Source organism: Euprymna scolopes, chromosome 3 (assembly GCF_053919585.1).
Source record: "Euprymna scolopes isolate OS-2025 chromosome 3, ASM5391958v1, whole genome shotgun sequence".
Classification (NCBI taxonomy): domain Eukaryota; kingdom Metazoa; phylum Mollusca; class Cephalopoda; order Sepiida; family Sepiolidae; genus Euprymna; species Euprymna scolopes.
Genome location: NC_136484.1, coordinates 53,134,046 through 53,159,413, shown reverse-complemented (window position 1 = coordinate 53,159,413; position 25,368 = coordinate 53,134,046). Strand labels below are relative to the sequence as shown.

Genomic DNA, 25,368 nt, shown 5'->3' with positions numbered 1-25,368 from the left:
AAAAGAATGTTGAACACAGAACTGTACGCATGGGTGAGAGAAAGAGATGTCTGTTGTCAAAAATAAAAGATTATATAACATTCATTTAACCATTTCTATTTGGAGATAAATTTACGTTACACCATTAAAAACAATTCATAAATAATATTCATCTTGCAAAATACGAACCATAATTAAATTTAAAATTATTGTTGTTTTCGTTTTCACCCCCCCCCCAAACAAAGCATATTGCCACTTAGAATGCAAGGGCCCACTATTTGGAATCATGTCTAACATGGGACTGTGGGGAGTTGAGCAGCAAGATGTGTTCACATTACATTTAAACTTCTGCAGGCTAATAAAGTTAAGGAAGCAGGAAACCAAGCAGGAAACCAAGCAGGAAACCAAGAGAGAATTCCAAAGACTAGCAGTCTGAGGGAAGAAACTATTAGAATATAAGCTTTTCTGGCATCTACTGACCTCAACAGTGAAGGAGTGGGATTTTGCTGCTTGTTGGGTTAGTTGGGAGTATGTACGTCAAGAGAGCACATTCCATTAAAGTACTTGTAAAACAGGCACACAGACATATGACATTGCAGCGATGAGACAAACGTTGGAACTACACTGATACTGCAGCACCTATTAGATTTAAGACTCTTTTTTGGACTGTCAAAGACGGAGAGGCTAGTGGTAGATGCACTAGCCCAGATGTGACAGCAATATATATATATATATGGGCGAATTGTAACTTAATAAAGATATAGGATGCTATCTGGTGTGAGTAATTTTCTAGCATGGTAGCGGGAACCCACCTTCTTTAAGATGGTGTTAAAATATTTACAACTAGCAGTTATAGTATCATCTGAGAAAATTGAGAAAGCCAATAAACTGTGAACTGACTCATTGCATGCAAAAAGACCATAGAAGAGAATTATGCCTACCTTAACAACTAAATAGACCTGATAGTATATTTTTTGTTTGTTTTATTGAGGCATAAAAAAAAAACAGAAGTTTCAAACAAAACATACACAGAGTAATACTTGTATTTCATCTTTTATTAGATAAAAGAAAGTTGTATTGTTGTCTATGTGTATATCCGGCTAAAACTATTACCTAAGATACACTTAAAAATCTTACATATTCTGATTCAGTATTACCCCCCCCAAACTGGTTATGATCAAAACAAAGAACTCTAATATCTAATATTTGTCTGCTTGGAGTCACCAGGGACAAAATTAGTGCAGAGAAGTAGATGAGACTAACTTTTTTTCTTTCATTCTTTCTAATAATAAAAAACAAAATCTTTGAAACTAGGTCACCGTCCTTTCTATTATATTGAACCAGTTGCCAAAGTTTGCTTATGAAAGAAAATAAGGCAGTTTGGAGGAGTAAAAAGTAATGATATGTAGAGTAAGAGTGAGGAATAGTTTTAAAATGTATTCAAACGCCATCCCTTAAAAAAAAAAAAAATCTTTAACTGCCATCATTTTTAAGGCCTGGTTCAAAGTGAGCCAATGCAAATAACTGCCTCATCACATCTTCATTATAGTTAGCAAGTTGTTAGCACAGGCGATCCTATGTCACTTATGCCAGGGATGACAGGCTCTATTTATTATATAAAAGATTAGCAGGGGTACCCGGCATTGCACGGGCGTTTTGAGCACAAAAAAGTGTTACTAGGCAGGCAGGCTCAAACCAGTGACGCAAAGGCGGAAAAGAAAGTGAAAGAAAACGTGACATCTTACCGCTACACTATAATCCCACAGGAAGTGAAAAGCGTTCCAATTAAGTGATGTCAATCAAAAAGTTGACTTACTAAGTGAAGGAGTTCACACAGGTGCAGAAATGAAGGTTGGCTGAAAGCCAGTTCAGCTTTCTGCTGTTTCATTTATTTGTTTCCCCACGATGTTGGGGAAATCCAACTCCCCACAAAAAGGGAGTGTCCAAATGAATAGCAATTGTCCGATATGAGGGGTTTCCCCCCACAGTGATCAAAGCTAATTGCTTTCTGGATGTCCCTGGCACAAAAGCTGGGAAGCTGCTTTCACTTTTGATGAGTTTCGCTTTTATACGAAAAAGCCGAACACACGACAGGACGGAATAGCATGAATTTTGTAAAAGTCGTTCAAATAAAAGATAGAGACAATCTCCATTCGCAAATCATAGATATTACACTCTAGGGAGTATATAAAAAGTTCTAAAATATAGTAACCCCTCCCCCGAGAACTCGTGTGAAAAAAGCCTTGCTTGATATACAAAAACATGTGCACCACTTTTGCCTTTGATATATATATATAGATGTTACATAGACCTTTTTCAAATCTTCTTTCGGACAAAAGTCCTGATGATGTTTACATAAATTTATTGTTAGTTTTACATCTACAGATCCCAAACAATCAAATTGAAAATGAATATTTTATAGTTATAAAAGAGAATTGTGCACAAGTAATGATTGTAGATTAGCAAAAGTGTAATTAATTAATTATGACATCCCTCAAATGAGTTGCACAGCAATTATTATTAATTGTACTTGTGTGGGCAGCTCTAATGCTGTCTGAAAGTCATCAATTTAGTCTCAGTTAATTGAATTATTCCTGGAATATCTTCCGGTAGTAACAGGATATTCTCAAACCAAATACAACAGATGGAAGTTGAATATTAAAGTTATGAGGAAGTTTGAAACAGAAAATACAATTTTAGATAAAATCCATTTTCTTATTTTCTAGTATGGGCCTAGAACATGGAGTATGAAATATAGATGCAGCAATTTAGCATCGTTTAAACATACTTGTCCTTCTCAAAAATTTTTTTAAAAAGATCAGAGAACTATGGACAGTATAAATGGGTTTTAGAGGAGATTTCTTTTTTACAAAAGTAAATTTGAACTTACTGGAAGTTATGATGTGTTAAAGGAAATAGAAACTAAAAAGAAAAATATATATTTTAAAGGATACCTTTTATAAGAAAATAGATAAATATGACACTCTTATGTCGATCTGCATAGGCAGGTGATCATTCTTATAAAATTTCAAGTTCCTATGTTTTATAGCCTAAAAAATAAAAACTTACTAAAAGTAAGTTAATAGCTACACAAACAGATACATTTCTAATATTAATTTAGATTTAATGTGGAAACTAATTTTAATGACTAGTTTGATTCCATTTTAATTGGAAAATCAAATCATCTAAACTCTTTTTGAATTATTTCATATCAGGTTATTTTTATTTATTTATGTATTTTGGAGAATGATTTTGATTCATTTTTATTAAAAAAAAATTGTCTAAAAAAAAAAATTTAACAATTCATAAACTGTGGTAATGAAAAGGAAAAAGTTGCCTTTATATTTCATAAAATGAACAATTCTTAAAATGTGTTTACCCAATGTGCACATTTAGTAATCAAAATATTACTTAAAATTAATATCAATAAACCAACGAAAATTCTAATTCAGTCTTAAGCATGACTAACTAATTAACTGGATGCATCTACAATCCGATGTGTTCATTCAATTTGTATGTTTAACTATGAAAATGTTATTTCAAAGTAAAGCATAACAGACCAACCGACAGAGCCTTTTATAGAGATGCATGGACATATGGAAAATGTAAATTTAAAATTCAAGAATAGGAAACCTTTTGGCGTGAATTTCAGTATTTGCCTTTAACAATATCATGTAGAGAAAAAGAAAACTTTTTATTTAAAATAATTCCTCACATGCCTATGGGAAATTCTTAATATTGGGTTTTTACAAATTATTTTATGGAAAAGAGAACAAAATGCTTGAAAGCATTCCAGCAAATATTCGTTAAAGACAATGATTTTAAAATCATTTGGATGGGAAAACCTGAGGAGGTTTTACTGTAGCGCTTACAATTAAAGATGAAAAAATGTAATCTAAAAACTAATTATTAACTATTGATTTTGCGCAAAAAACTTTTAAAATCCATAAAAATTAAGAAACGAGTTATGAATTACACTTGCAAATCCAAGTAGGCCTTGTTTAGAAATATATGCAATAAAGAATAGTTTTAAAGCATACATAATTTTAAATTTAGTGAGTTTTAAGTAATCTGGTTAGGTTTGGTTTGGTGGTTTTGTTTTACGTCATATCAACTCTTTATTTTATGCCAAATCCAGTTATTTTGGAAACAGTTCTTATGTTTCAAGTTCTTTATATTTTCAAATATTTATTTGTAGAGTTTGGTTTGGTTTGGTTATTTTATGGCATATTAACCCTTTTTGGGTTATTTAATGCTAAATCCAGTTATTTTGGAAATAGTATCCATGTTGCATCCAGTTATCTTGTAGACGGTTTTTATTCTTCAAGCTTTTTGTATATTCAATCGCTAGTTTGTAGTGCTTGGTTTGGTTGTTTTATAATAGATTTTATCGTTTTTGTTCCATGCCCTGCAGAACATGAATGAGTTTTGCAATGGGAGAGGGCAAAACAGGTTACAGTATTCATGTTTGGTATATTTTAAATTTGAATTAATTTAATGCACGTTTGCTGCCCGTTGTTCCTTAGGCTGATAGAAGGGAAAACATGAGGGTTTAAATTTACTATATACATATATGTGAGTAAGCACTGGGGAAAGTCATAAATTCAAAAATTGAGCCTATTTTCTTTTTATTTCAAAGCATAGTGTTTTATCATAAATAAAACGATTAAATAATTGAAAAGAAAACTGTTCAGAGATTAAACCAACAAAATAAATGGGAGATCGATGATAATTCAAACGGAAGAAACAAATGAGGAAAAAATGTAAAAATGTAGAATAAAAAAAAAGGAATTAGTTTGACACACTGTTTTTGTTTGAAAAAAAAAAATCCTTATTTTCGCACACATTTTTTGAGAGAAACTAATGCATTCAAATATAATTAATGTAAATATTCGTAAACATTTTGGTTCCTCTTCGTTATTGTAGCGAAAATCGGAAATCGAAATAATGATGTTCAAATGTAACCAATAGTATCTAATAAATTGCCATGTCGCAGTAATGTAAATACCAAAAACTCATCAATAAACGAGAAGGTATAAATTAATTAATAAAGAAATTAGAAATGTTAGCTATTTTCCTTGTGTTTACCACACATCACGTGACCAAAACAAACAAAATGTAACTAAATGAGAAATGACAATTAGGTAGATAACATTTTGATAATTTTTTTTATTAACCAAAGGCGTTTTTGTTTTCATTCGAGATGCTTGTTCAACCGAACACACAGACAAAATACATGCAAGGGAAATATGTGCAGTGAGAGATATAGAGAGGGGGGAAGAATAACCTTATCACGGAGTGTTGATTCCATAGAGCTATAGAGAACAGCAGTCTGATAGAGTGATTTGTATTGTACATACATATGCGCGCGCGCACACACACACACAACTAATGACCTAAGCATTAAATGAAATAATACGTTTGTTAGTGACGTCATGTTTTAATTTTAGTAACCGTTCATTTATAAAGGAAAGAATTGCATTCTAGAATATGAGAATTTTCAGAGCTCCGCCAATCAGAATTTTGGAAGGGAGCCTTTATTTTTATGAATAGGAAATAGGAAAGATAATGTTAAGTCAATATTTTCTTGGAGCAGTTATGGGTGATGTAAGAACAGAATCTGTGGAAAGTGTAGAATTAGGTCCGGTGAAAACTGGAAGCAATGGTAGTAGTACTAAATATTTAGAGAGAGAAATATGGAATCCTTCCTCTATAGATGTTGTAATTGTGATGGTGTTGCTCGTAGGATGAAATATAGTATTTAAATATCACAATTAAATGTGTCTATAATGGAGAACCATGATACTTAAAGTTTAATTCAAGCCATTAGGCTTGTTTAAATTTAAAATGCAAAAGTCAAGTATCATGGTTCAATTGTGCTCTCAACAGAAACATTCATTTTGAATGGACCAGCTTTATCAAAGAACCTACTGTTGATTGTATACACCAGGCTCTCTGCTTGTGTGGTGATAAAATTTAGGCTGTATAAAAGTGTTTACTTAGGTCACAATCTGACTGTTTCTTCTTTAATTTGATTTTTTCAATTATTGATTTTTGGTACTTATCAGAAACATTCCAAAACAAAACCTATCTAAGAACACTCCCAGGCATATAAAGTACATTTGTGTTAAATTTTTAAAAAATCGGCCTAGTCGTTTTGGAATTCATAGGGAACTCTCACACACACACAAAAGCCCTTTATATATGATAAAAATACAATGAAAACATATTAGAAATAGTTTAGTGAAGTAATATTTTGAAATATAGAAAACTACTTTATTCTTTACAACAGTAGAATTATAATAAATTTAATTAGAAACACATTTTTTATACAAATTTAAAAAAAATGTGTTTACAACTCTGCTTTCAAGTTGTGAATATAAAGGAAAAAAAAATCAATGCCTGCTAAGAAAGGGGAATGGAATTTCTGATTTGAATTCTATCCCATAACATTCAGAAAAGGACATTACAAATAAGAAAAAATGAAAGCAAAATAATAAAAAACATAAGGACCAATATTATGGAAAAATGATAAATATACAGGATGGTGTAAAAATTGAAACTTCATAAGATATATAATAACACAAACAGATTTACCCAGCACTACCTCATTATCAAATATATTGAACATAATTTGTAAAATGTTTAGAAATTTTGGAGATTAGGATTAAAAAGGGTCCAGTTCAAAATTTTGTCCTCATTTCTGAATTCGACATAAAAATTCACGAGTTCAAAAAGATGCATCAGAAGAAGATTAGAGATTATATCAGTCAATATGTTGTGAATACGACAACCAAGATGTAGTTCAAATCATTCAAATTATCAATCTTATTGTCATTTACAATTTTATTTTTATTATGTATGACAGAAAAGCTAACAATTTCAGAAAAGGTAGAACTCGTGCTTTTGTATGCAATGAAAATATTAACTTATTACAAACGTACTTAACTTATTACAAACGTTCCTTATAATTAGAACTATGACAACAGCATATTCTTTTCCTTGTTTTGATTCTCAGGTATATATCCATTGATATCATATGTTTTTATGTAGAATGATGTGGTTCTCAGTTGATTAATTGTGTCTGTGTTGGATATATACTCGAGAGTCAAAAAATGAAAAGAATATGCTGTTGTCATAGCCCTACTTATAACTCACCTAAGATAGGTGATTTCAACATTTTATAAATAAGGGGTAGATTTTGCAATAACACATACTCACGGAAATGAATTGGATGTTTGTTGAATGGCCATGAAGATCTGAATTTTAGTCTTTGGAATTTTTTTCCTTATAAGCATATTTTTAATCAGTAGTTGACTATCAAACCAAAATCTTTACATGAACAAAGGAAATTGAAACTCCAAGACAGAATAACTATACTAGAAAATCTGCAAAAACCATGTGATTTACCAAGTGTTTGGAAGAAAGTGGATATCAATTAGAACATTATAATCTGTATATTGTTATATATTAATTGATATATAGGCACAAGCTTTTGCGCCACCTTGTATATACCAAAGCTTCTCTTTTAAAATATACAGCTTCCTTAAGGCAATTACCTAAATTGTAAAATATAATACGTATATTTTACTGAAATGCAAATAACTATGTGATTCCCCAGAATCCCCATATATTAGATTGATCTGTTTTATGGCATATCAACCCATTTGGGTTACTTAATGGCAAAATATGACACCAATTATACATGAATCATGGGCATGGATTGCTATTTTACCTATAGCAGAAATGGGGAGAAAGTGTTCATACCTTTCTCAACGTTATTAGTGCATAATTGAACAGAACAGAGCCGATTTGATTTGAACTCCTTATTGCCGATTCCAGAAACAATTTTACAAAAATGATGGGTGTTTCATCAGGGCCCCTCAAGGTGGTAAGAGATAAATCCAGTCTTTAATGTCCAACATTGTTTCTGGATAGAAAGACTTAATGCCAGCGATCACATGAGGGATCAGGGGCTGCAACTTATCCATCTGCTCCAGTTATCTAGGATTTCCTTGCCATTGGATATAGCACATGGATTTATGAAGAAAGGCGCATATTTTGTGACATAGTATACATTGACATAGTATACATACAAGTATATGCTTTTTTTTGTGTCTGGTCCCAAACCAGAACATAATTACCATCCTCACTGATGAGGAACAGCCATGATGATGAGGATGATGATTTTCACATCATATATTTGGATGCATTTCAGTTTCTTCATAAACAAATCAGGTATTTTAATATCTTGTTAGTAGTTGAAAAAATAAATTAATTACTTTGTGACCCTTCGAAATTTGAAAAAGGATTTGCAAGCATTTAAACTACTGGAAAGAAAGTTATCTTTGGCTTTAAAATTCTTCACAAATCCTCATATATTAAAACCTTGAACATTTTGGAAACTATTTACATCCAATAATCTTATGAATGTTTTCAACTATCGAGTTTCTTAAAAGCAGGAATATTGATCTATTAACGAAAACTACACTTAAAATAGACATTAATATTTAACAAGAGAACTTTGCCGTTACTGATCGACAATGAGAATATATATAGTCTAAAGAAGCTTTGAATAAAAAAATGCAAAAATAAAAATAAAAATAAAGAATGCAGTTTAAATTCCCGGATGGATAAAAATATATTAACTTTAACCATTGCAGACTTAGCACCTACATAATCCGACTTTTAAAATGTTTATAATGACCAAAAAGAATCCATTTAGATAAGGATGAAAAAAAAAAAGCCTTAACTAAAATTGTTAAATAGAAATAGACTTAGCATTTGCATAAGCCGATTTTGAAAAAGTCTTCAATTTTAAAACAGAATTTAACTACATAAGGATGAAAAGAGAAAACCTTAACTAAAATTTTGTAAATAGAAAACGGGGATCATCAGCTGCTTACCATGAAGCTGTTTCGGAGATTTAAAAACAGGACAGCTGTTTAATACATGGCTCTCCAGTGGATAATACCACTTCCCCAGTAAAAATATATATATATATATATATTAGTGTTGGGACGATTCCTAATTTTTATACGATTCCGATTCCGATTCCAGGAAAATATTGATTAACGATTCCGATACCAAGTACGATTCCGATTCCGATTCCTAGCGAATTATTGTTTTGAAATATACCAGGTAGTTTTATACTTATGGTCGGTAGTTCCCAAATATGGTCCTTAACTTTGGAAGAGATATTTTATGTCTACACCGTCATGTTTTGGTTTAAATAAAATTATTATATAGTAAACTAAACGGAAAAATTAGCAAAATTTATTTTAGAGAAAATTTATTTTACTTAATTGGAATACAGAAAAAAAAAACCCAAAGAAAATGGAATTTATCCTTCAGAGCAAAAACAAATAAAATAGAATTTATATAACAGAACAAAAACAAGAAAATTAGAGAATAAATTAACACGATTCATTATTTTGGTCCTCATAATTAACAGATTTAATGAATTAAATAAAAAAAAAATATAGCGGAAGAGAAAGAAAATATATACTAATTAAATATAAAAAAGATAAATATTTAATTTAATAATTTATAAATGAACGTGCGCAATGAAAAAAACAATATACCACGTGACATGGCGCTGTAGATACAAAATAACCCTTCCAAAGTTAACGACCATATTTGAGAAATACCATTAATCGAAATAAACATTGAAAAATTACTTATCTCTCAAATTAACGTCCAATAAAGTAGATCCAGTCTTCATACAGGAATTCGGTTATAATAAATATATCTTTCCCAAACTTAAAAATCAAATTTTTTTTTTTTTTTTTTTTTTTTTTTTTGGAGAGAGAGTGCTTTAAAATCGCCGGGGAATGCCGCTTAAAATTTTTAAGAAATAAATTTTAGGAGTTTAGTGCCTTTCAAAGACGGTTATCATAATTTATTATCATCATTTAATTTCCTTTTTTCCTCCCCCCACACCTTTCCACGTTGTTCAGTAGTTAACAAAAATAAAAAAACTTATAGAATTTAATTTTTGAAACCAATGTATAAAAGTTTACATAATGAAATGCAAATATGCATTTTCTTTTGAATTTTTTTTTTTGGTTGACCGTGTTCAATTCACACATGGTTGATGCGGTTCAATATTGCTAAACTATAAGTCTTAAGTAAAATTCTATTTATAAATACTTTTTAAAATGAAATTATTTAATTAATCGTAAATATTATTTAGACATAAAAATTAATTGATTACAAAACCTTTTAAAAAATATATATTAATTTCTTTTTCGTTCGGCAAAAAACTGCGCCAAACACTTTTTTTTAATTTTCAATTTAAAATTCTAGAAAAAAGATTATATTATTCTGCTTTTAATATAATCAAATTCAGGGTTTTATCTTTCTGGAGAAAAAAATAAAAAAAATAATGGATTTTATTTCAATGAAATTAAAAAAAAAACAACTTGACTGAATTGAATTAATTACCCTTAAATTAACGAAGGGGTTATTTAATAACTTTAGGTTTGGAAGAGATAGGTATGGGGTCGATTTTTTTGAAACTTCAAAAGAAACCGACTACTGTCAAAATTTTGCGAAATAATACAACGTGATCAATTTCATTTTAGAGATATTTCTTTCAAAAGCCTTCTTTTAAAAAAAGAAAAAAAAGTATATTGTTCTATCAAACATTTTACTGTTTAAATAATTTGACTTTGCTCGTTTTATTTTAAGAAAATATAAGTTGAAAAAGCATTTTCATTCACTATTAGAAGATTTGTCAGTAAAAAAAACAGTCGCCAAAAAGATAAGCGTTTTTTTTTTTTTTTTTTTTTTTTTTTACTCGCAATGTAGAGCCCTGCATACTTCTTTTCAAGTTAACGCTTTTGTAGTTTTGATTACAATAGATCTGAATGAATGAACCTTGTAAGGGAGGGGCACTAAGCATTGCCCTGTTAATAATGAATTTCTTTGGTTTCTTTTTATAACATGCTACATTTCTCTCTTGCGGTTAGAAATATCAGGAATTTTTTTTCTTTTTTTCAACATCAGACTAAAAGAATCGTAATGAAGGAATCGGAAAATTAAGGTATTTTTTAACGATGCGATTCCGATACCTCCGAAAATACACGATTCTTACGATTAACGATTCCGATTAATCGTCCCACCACTAATATATATATATATATATATATATATATATATATAAGCAAACAGTTAATAAAATATGTTAAAAAACACTTTGAAATGAGTTAAAAACATATTTAATCTGTCCTACCCTCTGATGAGAAGGAGAGTATTTCTTCAAAACTCCGCGGATTAAGGACTATCCATTTATCGAGTGTTTCCTTTTCAGATTAAATATGTTTTTAACTCATTTCAAAGTGTTTTTTTAACATATTTTATTAACTGTTTGCTCATATTATAAGCTCTATTTCCTATTTGGTTTTATCAAGGTTTTATATCTGGCTGAGATAATTTTATAAATATTAATTCTTTAATATTTATAATTTACTTTAATTTTACCATCTTCGATCATTTTGGTAAATTCAATTGTAATTTTCATTTTATATATATATATATATATATATATATTATATATATATATATATATAATTCACTGAGGATGGTCTGGTATTGACTAAAATATTTAATTTATTTTTCATTTATTGAAAAAATATAATAAATCTTTCGTACCAGAATTAGCTTTATAAATGTTTCTTTAATGTTTTAAATTCCCTGGTGTCTTTAAAATATAGAAATATCGATTTATTATTAATTATTATTATTACTAGCAAATATATGAAACCTCCATTTGCATATTTTGGCAAACCTCAATGGTATTATGACAAACTAACATATACTATACTGCTCTACTTGAAAAGGAAGAGGTTATGTGTAGGAAGATGTTAGCATGACAAACATATACTACACTATCCCCTCTCATAAAAATGCCTGAAGAAGGTGGTATCATAATCACAAAACATATTAAACTACACCCACCCACTCCAAAAAAGGAGAAGGTAATGCCTATGAGTATGATATGACCACAAAATGGATACTACACTAACCTTCTTGAATTGAGAATTGTAAGATGTACATTATAGTAAACTGAATTGTACTACATTGCATTAATAGAAGTAATAGTGTATGTTCGGATTCCGACAAACAGATAATGAATCTATTAATAATGTATTATAGCTGCTGGTTATAGTCAGCTAATGTACTTCCTAACTTCCGGTGTAGTGCTACTGGAAGCGGTGACTCAGTAAATCAGTTTCTTTTCGCTTTTTTCTTTCACGCCCCTATCTACCCTGTGCATGTGCTCTTTTGTATTACGTTTTTCCGATCTTTTTTTTTTTATTTAATGATAATTGAAAAGTTTTTTTTTTGTCTTATTTTAATTAAGAATTATTGAAAACACTTTTTAAAAAAAATTTAAGTAATAAACGATTTAATAAAAACTAATTTTGTTAATTTTTATTGTATACTTTTCAATAATGCCTTTTACTTATATTTTTATTTCAATAAATCGCTTGACAATAGAAATACTGAAAACAATAAAAATGAAAGAACTGATTTGCCTTGTCAGCGCTAAGCCGGAAGTTAGGAAGTACGTTAGCTGGCTATAACCTAGCTGCTTTCTATGCAGCTTTTAGTCTAGCTATTACGTTTGGGTTGTTGGATAAACAAAGACATAAAACATTAAACGATTTTATTTAACAACTGTGGAAATTAATTAAACTATTGACAGGGAGGAAAGTATGCGTGGGTGTTTTACATGTTTATCTTTCTTCAGTTACTCTGTGTGCGTGTGCGTGTGTGTGTGTGTGTTATCTATATAGCTTCAAATAATACAATAAAACTAAAAATAAACAAGACAAGCAGTTATTTATTAAAACAGGTTTTTCAAAGTTCTTTATGCAAACTAGATTCACCATAATTATTGTATAAGCATTTTATAATTAGAACATAACGTTGTACAACCTTTCTAATGGTTCCAAATAATTTATATGTAACGTAGTTGTTACATTTTAACATGGACACAACGTTGTATATGAATGTTTCGCAAAGAAACAAAGGAAAGAAATTTGACTCCAGTTTTGTTTTTTGTTTAAGTTGAAAGAAAAGGCATTCATTAACGGTCATTTCATCACCAAACTACTTACACGTATTTTCAAAGCTAGTAACAATATGGCCACATCCCTGCTTTTCCTCTCGGGATCAATTAATAGTTTCCCAGTCTGCAGCTAAAATCAGCTGCTATGTCTGCAGTTCACCCCCCCCCTGTCACATGGTCACCTGACAATTCTATTAAAAGCTCCAAGGACTAACAAGTCCTGCATCTTGTTTTTAAAAGTTCTTACCATATTGCCACATGATTAAAAAAAAAAAAAACTCTCCCATCTCAACACATGCTTAAAAGTTTCTCTCCACCACATGCTTTTTTTTTCTTTTATTTCCTTTTTTTTTTCCTTTGCTGCAATGTCACCTCACGCCATGACTGGGTTATTTGCATACATGTTATGCCGCTGTTGCTACCTACGTTGGATTAAACAGAGGTGAGAGAGAAAAGATAACGAAATGTCTTATGTGTGACATGAAAAGAAACTGGAATCTTAGGAAGATCTCTATCATTCAAGTAATTATAGGAGCAACTGGACTCATGGAAAAGAATTTCAAAACCACATAGCAAATATACCCGAAAAGGGGCGTTAGAATCTTTAAAAAAATCTTGGTTAGAAATGTATGAGATAGCAGGGGAATGACTGGCCCATCCCCAGCTAGAACAAAATGTTACGAACATTGAAAAAACAAGTGGAAAAAAAAATTACTATAGAATTGACTTTGCTATCTCTCTATTATTTCGCAAATCTCACTACTTGAATACATTAATTCAAAATAAACGTTTTATTCATAACTTTGTTGTACCTATTTACTATGCCTCTCCACGGGACAGAGTTAGACACCAGGGTCGTTTTTTAACGTGGAGAAAAGGTACAAAAATAAAAATTGTCTCAGTCGTGAAGGATTTCTCCTCCACCGAAAGAGAACAAGAAATGGAAGTGCAGCATCTGAAGAACAGATACTACACTTTGAGATATTAAATCTTTTATTCATGTTAAAAAAAATACAGAAAAAAAATCAACGATGAACAAAAAACTTAGGCACATGGCCAACTCAAAAGGGGGGATTTTGGGGGTCGTTGGTCATCCTTGTCACTCCAGAACTAAACAAAGTCAAAAGTTTCTCCCAGCTAGTATCTTCTTTCACCATAATACCGCATTCATCCTTTCATATTGGGGGACGTCCTAGTAACTCCCAATTTTTAAAACATTTTTTATTGACGTGTAAAAACAAAAAAGATAACAATAAAATGGTAACAATAATTCATTTGTGTCGAGGGAGGGGGAAGAAAAAACAAAAGGTGATTAGTAGGACCCTCCCAACCCCGTCTAGTTGATAGACTGCCCGTTCCACTAGGTTTGTAAAAGGAACCTCGCTTCTGCGGGTCAGTCTCTAGGTGGGGATGCCCTCTAGATGGGGGTGAATGGAGAAAAGAAAATTTTGTGGGTAAGGGATGGAGGTTAGTTTGTATTTCTTTTTCTCCAAGATGGGTAAAATTTAGAGGAAGGGGTGAAAACAAAAATTGCAGGTAAGAGGGGATGGGGATCTTGGAGGCTTCCTAATCGGGGAGGGATGGAACACACACTCAGCTAGCTGAGAGACTACTTGTTTAATTTAACTTTACAGAACTGCGCGTTCCACACCTAGGCGGGGAACACGTATTCAAATTTGGCTCCTCTTCGTACACACAGACTTGCCACATGTATCCATCTTCTGTCAAATGCCGCGCGATGCAGCCTTCTTCTATCACATCTGATCTTCACCCGTAGTTGGTGTTTAAAGAACGCGATCAGATCTTGATCAGAAAAAGACAACACCCCCCGGCAACCTTGCAGACGCGACGTCCAAATCACCATTCTCGCCACGGCCAGAATCGTAACGTAGACCATTTGTCTTTCCCGGTCCCACGGCGGCCTCACGTTGTCCACAACATTGGATACAGTAATTGGGCGAGGATGCTCAGGATCGATGCGAGCCGTCACCCCACTGACATACGACCAGTACTGGCGGAGTTCGCGGCAATCGAAGAAAGCGTGATCCGTAGTTTCCACAGCCGTTGTCCCACAACGGGGACAATCAGGCGACTCCAGAAACCCAGAACTGCATTGTATGTTGTTGAGTGGAAGTGCATTTCGGGCCAATCGCCAGGTCAGAGAGAACTCCGAATTGTTCAGATGACTCGAACCTGGCGCCCAGCTCCACGCGGAGCGGATCTCACTCTGCTGCCACCCCAAACGCGCGCATAGCGGGTCGTCAGCGGCCCCCTTCACTAGATCCCTGTGGAGTTCCCTACGGGTAGCAGTCACAAGGTCACTGGACCTTGGTAGTCGTTTTAGCGCGGCTCGGCACTCTTTCATGTAGGCAGATTCTCCCCGCGGCCTGCGACGGCTCTCGATGGAAGGGTCGAGAACGAGGTCGGGGAAGGCGGCAGTAACCACGGGGTGCCACGGTTGGTCCTCCTGCATATAGTGGCTCAGGAAGGCCAGCCTATCAGCATCTCGATGACACTTCAAGTCCGGCATTCCCAAGCCTCCCTCACACGGACGTTGAATACAGACCTGTCTGCTCACCCAGTGTCTTCCTCTGTCCCAAAGGAGCGAGGACAAGAGTTCGACAAGAGCTTTTAGGTGTTGTGCAGGCAGGGGAAGTACGGCCAGTCGGTAAAGGATGAGAGGAAAGACGTAAGTGGCGCACGCCTCAGCTCTACCCTTTAAGGAAAGTTTCCTAGGAAGCCACGAATTGACTGCAGCCTCCACCTTTGACCGTACCTCCAACCAATTCTTGTCAAGCTGGAGACCCGGTCCGAACCACACGCCGAGGATCCGGACCGGGCCATCTGTCCAGCTGAAGGGCGCAGGGAGGTTTGCGTTGCCACTCCATGCGCCCAACCGCAGTCCTACCGACTTGTTGCGGTTTATCTTGGCCCCTGTAATTCTTTCGTACTGTGTGAGTGCCTCCGACACGACCTCAATGTCTCTGAAGCCCGACACGAAGATCGTGACATCATCGGCGAACGCGGATACCTTGGCAGCTGAGCCGCCAGGCAGAGCCATTCCGCGCAGGGCCGAATTTGCCTCCCCATGTCTCAGCTTGCGGAGAAGAGGCTCCAAAGCCAGGACATAAAGCAGGGGCGACAGCGGACAACCCTGACGAACCGACCGAGAGATAACAAAGGGTTTCGAGCGCTTTCCGTTCACTTGCACGACAGCCATGGGCTGTCGATACATTATGGAGATCCACTTGCAAAAGTCCGGTTTAAAACCGGCGGCCTCTAAGACAGATGCCAGGAAACGATGGTCGACCCTATCGAAAGCTTTGGACTGATCTAAGTTTATCAGCGCGGCTTCCGTGTCGTCATCTATTCCCCCCTCTAGGATCATGCGGATCAGGTGCAAGTTGTTCTGAATCGATCTCCCCTTCACAGCGTAGTTCTGTTCCGGTTCAACCAACTCGTCGATAACAACCTGCAGCCGATTCGACAGGACCTTGGCCAAAATCTTCAACTCTGTGTTTAGCAGAGTTATGGGCCTGTAGTCGTCTAACTCTTCCCCTCCATGCCCGTCACCTTTCTTCAGCAATGTGATCACTCCCTTGGTCACCTGCCCTGGGATGGATCCCTGAGCAAACCAATGGTTGAACATATCCGTCAGAAGAGGCAGAAACATGGGCGACAGCCTCAAGTACAGTTCGTATGGCAGACCATCAAGTCCTGGCGATCTGTCACAGCTGACCTGCTTCAGCGCAGTAAAGACCTCCTGCTCCGTCACCTCGCAACCAGCCGCTCTAGCCGCCTCGAGGCGGGGAGAGTCGACCAAATAGTCGCTAAACTCAAGGACCGGAAGATCGGGCTGCTGCGTAAAACGCTCCTCGAAATGTTCTCGAAACCCCTCGCAGATCTCCCGAGTCGATTCCAGGGTGCGTCCATTCGGATGTTTGATTTTTGCAATGTATTTGTCCGAGCCACGCCTAGAAACCTCACGGCGCACGTCTGCATCAAAATTGACTGCTTCGTTGCCTATCTTTCTAAGCCTAGCTCTAACTACTTGGCCTTCGTAACGCTCGCTAGTCTCGCGTAGAAGGTCTTGCTTAGCTAGTTCCTGACTAACCCTATCACCCTCCCCCGTAGCCTGGGCTAGTTTCTGCTCTAGCTTCTTCTTCGTCTTGGCCTTATCTAGTGCGAGGCGCTGGGCATACTTGACGGAGAAGCTTCTGATCTTGGCTTTGAGACCTAACCACCACTTACTCCCGGTAACCGCCCCCACTAGTGCCTTTTTAATCAATTCTCTTAACTGATCTTGGAAGTCTTGTATCTCCAGAAGGGAGGTGTTTAACTTCCAGTACCCCGCTAACTTAGGCCTATTTCCTAGCTTCAGCCGGGCCATAACTAATTTATGGTCCGTCTGGCCTAGCCAAGTGAACGTGGGACAAGATAAGAAATCTACTTCGCCTCTCCTAACTAACATCCTGTCCAAATAAGTATTTGGATAGGAGGAAACACTATTGGTCCACGTCCACATCTCCCGCCCTGGATGCTCGAACCGAAACCTGTCGACCAGACCGCATCTAGCCATCAGATCAGCCAGGCTGGACTCGCACCTCTCCGATCCTCTAGCTCCGCCTCCTACCTTATCTATGTCGGGGTCTAAGATGGAATTCCAATCCCCCATTAGCACTACCCGCTTCCGACAATCTACAAACGCGTCAAGCTGACTGAAGAATGAGACCCTCTCACGAGCGGTGCTGGGCGCATGAACCGCAATCACCCGAAACACAGAATCTTTTACGGCAACATCGGCCACAACCAGCCCACCCACCGCATCTCTATGGACAACGTCGACCGTCGCCGACAGGGTACGTTTAACCAGCACGGAAACTCCCTTCCCCCGCGGGCTGCCATATGCTGAGAAAACCTCAAAGTCTCGGGCCAGCACCTGACAGTCCACAGAGGAAACGAAATGCGTCTCCTGAATTGCAGCGACATCCACTCCCAGGGACAAGAGGTCGTGCCGGAGGCGAGCCGCCCGGCCCGATGATCTCAAGCCCCTCACATTCAGACTAGCCAAATTCAAAGCCATGGTACCTACCTTAAGGTGTGTTACACTCAGCTCCGAAGTCAGCCGGGGAAAGGACACCGACGTTGTGTGCAATGCTCAAGGTGGTCAGGTTTTTCATGTCCTGACCTTCTCTCACAATGCCGCCGACATCCAAAGGGTAAGTCAATTTAAGGGCCCTATAGAGTGACGGATGGACCAACACTGGGACCCTTCCCTTGCATTGTTTTGCGAGTTCCTCAAGGGAAGGGTCATTTTTCCTAATCAGTTCAATTCCCGGACCAGCCCCTTCCGCGGCTTCCAGCATTGTCCACACGTTGGTTTTGCAGGCCTCAGGAAGCCTGACGAAAGTTGTTAGCCGTGGGGCGTCCGGGAAATTAGAGGGGACATTAACGTCTTTTCCCCCTATCTGTTGGAAGTCCAGCAGAGGTTTTAAATTTTTTCTCTGCCGGTGTGGTACGGCCATTGCCACAGACAGGGGGTCTACAGAACAAAGTTCCTCTCTCGTTTCGAGGGCGAGAGTCCCTGTTGGAGTGAGTCCGTAAGTGGGAGAATCTGAAGGGTCTCTCCCCCTCCCGGGTTCATTCTTTTCTTTCTGGGATGGTGGCTCAATTTGCATTGGTGTGGGGACGAGTGTCTGTGTGGTGTCTGGTGTTGGTGTTGGGGCGGTGTCTGGTGTTGGTGTGATGTCTGGTGTTGGTGTTGGTGCGGTGTCTGGTGTTGGTGTTGGTGCAGTGTCTGGTGTTGGTGCAGTGTCTGGTGTTGGTGCGGTGTCTGATGTTGGTGTTGGTGTTAGTGCGGTGTCTAGTGTTGGTGCAGTATGTGGTATGGGGGTGGAAGTGGGTTGTGTTGTTGTTAGAGGTGGTGTATGCTCACAGGGAGTGGGGGCTGCCTTTTCTTCCCCTTTCCTTTTCTTTTTTATTCTTTTGAATGAACCGGGGAGTGGTGAGGTTGAGTTCCTCTCCCTCTCACTAGCAGATTCATCCTCAGAGGAGCAGTGTTTTCTTCGCTTGATCCCCGTCTCAATTGGTGTGGGGACCGTTGGTTGTTGCTGCTCCTCTAATTGTTGTTTCTCCGGTTGATGCTGTTGCTTTTCTGGTTGCTGCAGCCGTTTTTGTTGCTGCTGTTCTGGCTGTTGCTGCTGCTGCTGTTTTTGTTGTTGCTGCTGTTTTCGTGGCATTGGTTGTGGAATTGGCCGCGGCAGCTGATGTTGTTGCTGCGGCTGGTTCAACGGCTGGTTTGGCTGCTGCTGCTGTGTCTGCTGCCATGGCTGTTGCTGCGGCTGTTGTGGAGGCTGCTGTTGTTGTTGCTGCCTCGGTTGTTGGGTTGGTTGTGGGACGGTGGCAGATGGGATTGTGGGCTTCCGTTTCCGCCTTATTACCGTGATCCATTCCTCCCCTTTGGGCTCCTGCACAGTTTTGGGTTTCCTCGGTGCTGGGGTTGGTGCTCTGGTTGCAGGAGTTGTGACAGCCTGTTTGGACACTGGTGCTGTCTCAGAGGTTGGGACCGCCTTTAGTGTCACTTGAGTAGGATTTGACCTTTGAGGGCAGCTCTTGGCCATGTGACCCTGTTTTTGGCAGAACCAGCAGTGCGGACGACGCCCCTCCACTACTACTGTCATAGTTGCCTCCTTAAATGTCAGCTGTGCTGGTATCGCCTGGAAGCCTTCTTTCTTTAGCCTCATGGCCACAGTGTAGCTGCCCAAGTGCATGCCGGTTTTCGACCGCACTGGGGTTATTTTTTCCACCTCGCCGAACTGTGTGAAGAAGGATCCCAGGATTTCTGCTGATATTTGCATAGGTACATTGAATACCTGCACCCGGGTCCTTGTCCTGCCCTGGTATTCGGGCTTTAGTTTTGTTCTCCCATACTTAATTTCCTGTAGGGAGAGTCTCTCCGCATCTTCCTTGGTGGGTAGGAGGATGTCCCACATGGCGTAGCTCCTCTGGTACAGGTATAATACCGGGATGTTTAGCTTGTGTAGGAGCCCTGCCATGTCTTCCTTTTTCATCCCTAGGAGGCGGTTTTCCGGCATATCCGAGATGATGAGGGAGAGCACTCTGTCTTCGATTGCCTCCCAAGCGCCTGGCACTGGTTTAATTTCTGCCCCCTCTATGTATTGTCTGTACTTGGTCAAGTACAAGTCTCTATACTCTTGAGGGGACAGTTGCTTCTCTACAGTCTTCCCCCATGCCGACCCTCTTGTTGGTGTTGGATCTTTGGTGAGGTTGGACTGTTTTTGCTGTTCCTTGGCGGAAGGGTTGCTATTTTGAGGCGCATTTCCCTTTCCGCTTTCCTTTGGGACCGACTCTCCCTGCTCTATACTTCTTCCAGGAAATACTTCCCTTTTTGGGGAGTCGGCCTCCTGGGGAGCATTGTCCTCTTTATTGTCCTTGGGAGCTTTTGCCCCTTTTGTTTTGGGGAGGTCTAGGCTGTATGCCCCCTCGTTTTCTTGATTTGCTCCCCTTTTGGGGCAGTAGCCCTCCTGGGGAGCACTGTCTCTCTTATCGTCCTTTGGGGCTACTGCCTCTTGATTTTTGTAGTCAGAGCGGGATGCCCTGTCCAACATTGTTTTTTCTCCCCTTTGTGGGGAGTCGCCCTCTTGGGGAGCACTGTCTCCCTTATCGTCCTTTGGGGCTACTGCCTCTTGATTTTTGTTGCCGGAACGGGATGCCCCGTCCAACATTGTTTTTTCTCCCCTTTTTGGGGAGTCGCCCTCTTGGGGAGCTGCTGGTGAGTTTTCTCCCTTCTGAGGGGCGTCCTTTGGTTTAGTGTCCGGGCGGTATGCCCCGTTGCTTTTTGCTTCCCCTGTTGGGGAGCCGTCCTCTTGGGGAGCAGTTTTTCTTGTGGTAGCCTCCTGGCTGAGGGTATCTGTATTGGTGGTCCCCGGGCTGGGGGTGTCCATTTTTGAAAAAAGCTCTCTCTTCCCTGTATAAATTCACCAAAATGAGTGACGTGGAGTCGGCGTCCAAATTGGGAGCCGACTTTGGCGCCAAAAAGAAGTGGCGCCAAAGGCGGCAAGAGGGAAGATAGAACTGAGAGAGTGAGTGGGAAGTTAGTGGAGGGAAGAGAGAAAGTGTTTCCGACCCTCCCTCGCGGGAAGGTCGTAAATTATCAGCTCGGATCCCCCCCCCCCGTGGGGGAGGGGGGAGAGCAGAAAAAGACAGACAAAGTGGGGGTGCGGACAGAACGCTACCCAACAAGCTCTCCGGGCACGAGAATGTGTCGCCAGAACAAGACTGCCTATCGCTGTGTATGTATCAGAGAACAGATACTACACTTTGAGATATTAAATCTTTTATTCATGTTAAAAAAATACAGAAAAAAATCAACGATGAACAAAAAACTTAGGCACATGGCCAACTCAAAAGGGGGGATTTTGGGGGTCGTTGGTCATCCTTGTCACTCCAGAACTAAACAAAGTCAAAAGTTTCTCCCAGCTAGTATCTTCTTTCACCATAATACCGCATTCACCCTTTCATATTGGGGGACGTCCTAGTAACTCCCAATTTTTAAAATTGGGAGCGAACTTTGTTGTAGTAAACATGAAATAAAGTCTTTCTTATTTACCCATATCGATAAACATCAACATCTTGGTAATTTCAATAAAAATTATTTATCTTTTAAATGTAGCAGTAAAGAAAGGAAAGTAAAAAACCAATTACATCGTTTAGATTTTTTTTTTAAATTTTTTATTTGTATGTTTCCCTGTAAATAAATGTTTTACTTGTTTTTTGTTTTGTTTTGTTTTTTAATTTGTGTTTGCTATAATGTGATTCTTTTCCAGTTTACCCTGCTGCTAAGTAAGATGTAGAATAAGTCTGTTACAGCTATTGCCAAGTCAAATTAGCTAAAAGCACAACAATAACAGGTTTTAAACTACAATACATTTATTTTAAACTAGTTGGATTTACCCAGTGTTGTCCGGGTGGAAAGCTTAGAGAAAATTAATTAAAAATAAAAGTCACATCCTATATTAAGATACACAGCACTTGCATTTTTTAGTCTCATTACTATCTCTTTGGAGATGAACCAGAAGTTAGAGTTGAGGAAACAGAAACATTGTATTGGTTAAACAGGCACAACACTGATCCCTGGAGTTACAACAGAAACTATCTTTTTTTTTTTTTATCTTGGACTCATTCTTAAAGTACATATGAGATTACATCAAAGTCTTTGGATAAACATCGTTTGAGGTTTTACCTTCTGGTGCTAAAATAGTGTTGGAAATATTCTTAAAACTTTTCGTACAATTTGCATAAGTGACTTCATGCAAATTACCCACTATTACTTGTGGAGAGGCTATATATAAAAACAAAAAAAAAACAACACAAAAAAAAAAAACCCTTGAACCAGAGGTGCTCAAAAAAAAAAAAAAAATAATAATAATAGTAATTTACTGGAAGAACCAAAGGTGCTCAAAAAGTTTTTCTGAAAGAAATGAAAACACTTCTCACCTCTGTTACCTAATTTTCTTCAACAAAAAAAACATCTCCAGGACAACCGTCTTGGAAACTAGCAAACTTCAAACTGACATAAGTATTCCCTTTTATTGTATTTGTAATTATAATTGAGTATAATTTGTTTTTGAATGCATTTGTTGGTTTTTAATTGCCTTGGTAAAAAAAAAAAAAAAAAAATGGAAGTTTGTTCTGCTACAAAAGATTGTTTTCTATAAACAAAAAAAAAAGTGTTAGAAATAACTAAAAAAAATTCTAACAATGGATTTTTGATAAATAAAAACGTATCAAAAATGAAATCATGTAAAGTTTAAAATAAACGTGTTTAAAGAAAATCTTGTTTGTGATGGTGTGAGAAAATTGAAAAAAATGAATAAATAAAAAATACCAAGCCATTTTATGACTAATTATATTTACCTAATATTGCCCAGGTGGAGACATATTGCTGGATGAAGAGGTTGAAGAAAAATAATTTAAAATATGGTCATTTTTCTGACTTTTTTGTGATAAAGATTGATAAGTCAGTGCTAGTGCATTTATTGATCCATGCTATTTTTTAAATAGTATTTTCAAGTTTTATTAAAGTTTTATCATATCTGTTTTTATTAAATTGTAAAGTTAAAATACAAAATAGGTACAAAACACCCTCCTCTCCCCACATTAAGAATGGCTTTCTAAATAATAACGTTATTTCAGCACCGATCAATAAGTGCATTAGTACTGATAATTCTAATTATTTGGATTACTACTTTTAACTTGAGCATTATATTCACAACGTTTGTAGGCAACCTCTGACCTTCTCCAAGTGTACCTTGGAGAACTTGGAAATCTTTCTGCTGGACTCTGGAATCTGCATGGAATTTCGAACAAAACATTATTTAATCTAGGGAACGACACTTATAATACAATTGCGAATTAGGACCTACACAATCATGACTGATAGAATGAGAGCATACTACCTTCATGGATTAAATAAAGGGTTCTGTGCAGATTTCTGAGTTCGACAAGATGCACCTAAAGAAGCTCAAAAGTTAGATAGACAAAAATATTGCAAAAGTAACACTTAAGATAAGAACAGTAGTCCAAATAATCAAAATATTATGAAATATAGTCATGTTTAAAAAAAAAAAAGATTTTTAAAAAATTCATTTTTTGATTTCTTTTACTTGTTTCAAAATTTCATTAATCAATAAATTAATATCAAATAAAAATTATAGTTTCAACATGTATTTATTAGAGTTACATATAGACGAGAAACGTAGACATGCAAGACCTTATCTAATAGTTTTATTAATACAGAGATGAATCGTTTCTTGTAAGTTGCATTCAGTAATACAGCTACAATGAAAATAATGTGTTCAATTTTACACTAGTCATGTTTACAATTTTTTAAATAAAATTTTTTTTTTACTTTGTTTTATTTTTTCATATTTTACAAGCGGGGAGGGGGCCTTGATTTGCCTGGGTGTAAAATACACTTAAATATGATATTTTGATTTGTCCAGATTTTGTATATATTATTATAGAGTCATGATTTCAAAAGTATAAAAAAAAAAAACTATTTAGGTTCCATCAGCTAGAATCAAAACCGAAACGGTAGCATTCAAAGCTGGTGACATTACCACTGTATCAATGTGACATGCATACAAAGTAATTAAAAATTTAAAATAAACTAAGATGAATGTACAAAATGTTTAACGATTTTTTTTTCAATTTTGACCCATTTTTGACCCCTTAAAAACAATTTTAACCGACTAAAGACCCATAAAAGAACAGCCCGTAAAAAATCCAATCATTTGAGGCCCCTAGTGCCAGTCTGCAACTTTTAGTTTCGGAGGAGATAAAGTTTGAAAATATGGAGACAAACAAAAAAAAACAGACCGACAGATACATAGCCATTTATATATTAGATTTCCAATTTCAATAAATATTTGATTAATCTATTATATAAATTTTACCTGTCTGTTTAAATGTACATATGTTTGTTTGTATGTCTCGCTAAAACTTTTTCTCAGCGGCATCATACCGGGTCAAAACCATTACCATCTGAAAGGGTGATATCTTGGTCAAATAATATGTGAAAATTAGAAAAAATAGTCAATTATTTCCTATAGAAATTGACGTTCACAATGAGGGAGAGTAGCAAAAAATCCTTCCTACATGACAATTTAGCCAAACACGCATACACAAATAAAGTTCATTCTTGAATTGGCTTAAACAGAAAATAAAGAACATTACTTTGCTCACGCGATCGTACAATAGAGGTTATAGTGATAGCGTCGTTGTCTTAAGGTTTCATGTTCACACCGACATATCGGACAATTTCTTTCGATTTTAAAAATTTTAATATTTGGACAAGGTTATTTGTGCCATTTTTTTTATTCGTTTCTTCTTTATGTTCCATCACGTTTGCTGTTTTTTAATATTTTTTTTTTTGTTTTTCTGATTTAAAAAAGTTTTAACATTTAAACAGGTTTTTTTTTTTTTTTTTTACATAGGTATCACCACTTATCAAAGCCAAGGGGCTACTCGAGGATAATGGTTAAAGAGTGTACAGTAGTCAATTGGACTTCACATCACGGGTTCGAGCCTGCCTGTCAACACTTTTTTTTTTTCTCAACACACCTCCAAACACCCCGGGTAATACCAGCCACTCCCGCTAATGGAGGGATAAACTTAAACAAGGAATTACATTGATGGCAAAAAATAAATTCTCAATGTGTATTGTGATTAACGAAAAATTATTTTTTGTATGAAATGAAAAGAGAATAGAGAAAGGTTACAAAAAAATG

At 36.6% G+C, this 25,368-nt stretch overlaps 1 protein-coding gene across 1 annotated transcript in view; it reads right to left on the bottom strand.

The window, feature by feature from the left end:
* The window catches only part of LOC145255348 (synaptojanin-1-like), a 229,033-nt gene that overhangs the window by 161,944 nt on the left and 41,721 nt on the right, over positions 1-25,368 (bottom strand). The window lies entirely within an intron of this gene.